Genomic DNA, 1775 nt, shown 5'->3' on the forward strand with positions numbered 1-1775 from the left:
GGTGCAATTGTCTTTAGGGACAATCCAGGCATCTGACACATCAGGTGTTACCCCCTTGCCAGCTCTCGTGATTTACAGCTGCTGGAGTCCCATGAGTACAAATTAATCTCAGCTTTCATGTTGGAAAGAAGTTGTGAAGTTTGGTCCTAACAGGAAACTTGAAAGCATCAACTGAGTGCATCTTTAAGATTCAATCATTTCAAAGTGGAAAAAAAAAGGATCCCAAATATTTTTTTAAAAATTTCATTATTGTCTTTAGCTACACCATTCATTTCTGGATGGTCAGCAATACTATGTTAGCAGATTTAACCCTTTATCAGAGTAAAAGCTTATGACCTCCAGATAAGTAAACCAACAACAGCCAGATAAAAAGCCATGCTGACATAAAACAATTTCCTGACATATAGCTAGAATGGAAACACCAAGCATTCATCAAAGCTCCATGGGCTGTTTTCAGATGATAAATGTGCTTATGATGTTCCTATGAGAGGATACTCACTGCCCTTGCACGCCTTCCCCTGTGCACACACCCACAGAGGCAGGTTGCACTGCTTGGGGGGACACTGAAAGGTTTAAAGGTCTCGGCTGTCCGTGAGGGAAGAAGAGCCCTTGCCCTCCTCGGCTCTGCCAAGCACAGACACAAATAAGCAGAGAGCTGCCTGCCAGCAGCACGGGGCAAATCTCACAGCCTCAAGTCCTGCCTTGCGGCATCTCAGTTGTTTGATTCCTTTTATTTTTACACTTCTGAAATGTTTGGTTGAAAATCTAGAAAGCCCAACTGAATCAGCAACCACAGTGATGTTTGCTTGCTCCCTGGGGGTGCCTGCCACATTTCTCTCTCAAGGGAGATAGATTTAGGAGCCCTGGAAGAGTGATTTTTATAGCAGAAGGCTATAACATGGCCAAAACGAATATCTTGCCATACACATACCCTGTGTTTACTTGGCAGAAGAGAGGATGTGTGTGCCCAAAAATTCAGATAAAGAAGCTAACAAATTATACTGAACTAAAGAAAAGCATGCTTGACCTTTAACTAGGGGACACTCTCCCTTTAGTCTGAACTACAAAAAAAAAAATCCAAGAAAATATGAGGAGACTCCCCGCTGTGGCCAGGATGGAGCGGGACAACCAAAAGCGCTGGGGGACACCCGTCTCCCCCAGGCTAGTTCGTACCTCCATGGGGTGCTCCCCAGACCAGTGCAAGGAGGAGGGGGTACAGGGAGGGTCTCATGCTTGCTGTACCCCAAGCGTGCTGCAGCGGGACGCTGGCCCTGGCAGGCAGCTTCTCCTGCCACGGGAGGAATTATCCTCCTTGTTATCCCAGTTTATGGCACGTTCGTGGTCCATTTAGGCTGTTGGGGTCTGTGGCAGTGTTTCTTTAGCTAATTCAAGCCAAAAGCTTCGCCCTGCACCCTGTCCACCCACTTAGCAGTTATTGCCTAGCTCCAAGCACTCTGAGTCGTGCGCTGAAAGCCGGGCAGGGACCTGGATGCCTGGGGCAAGCCTTGTGGTGGGGCACTATGGGGCTGCACTCCAGCCCTTTCTGGCACCTTCTGGACACCAGGCCAGGCTTCACCAGATGCTGCTGTCATGTCTCTAAAACATGAGATGGAGAAAGAAGTTAATGCAGCTCTTTTCAGTGTGACTGCCACCCCCTCAGGCTCTTCTGGGGTGCTCGCACCGGCAGAGTCCAGCGTGCCTTTGCCTGCAAGGGGGCACCGTCCCTTTTGAGCAAGACACCAGGACTGGGCCATCCTGTACTGGAATGTGCTGGG

General features: G+C 48.8%; 1 protein-coding gene across 1 annotated transcript in view; it reads left to right on the forward strand.

Moving 5' to 3' along the window:
• The window catches only part of NTN4 (netrin 4), a 53309-nt gene that overhangs the window by 50641 nt on the left and 893 nt on the right, over positions 1 to 1775 (forward strand).

This window comes from Egretta garzetta, unplaced genomic scaffold (genome assembly GCF_000687185.1).
Source record: "Egretta garzetta isolate BGI_Z169 unplaced genomic scaffold, ASM68718v1 scaffold38, whole genome shotgun sequence".
NCBI classification, from domain to species: domain Eukaryota; kingdom Metazoa; phylum Chordata; class Aves; order Pelecaniformes; family Ardeidae; genus Egretta; species Egretta garzetta.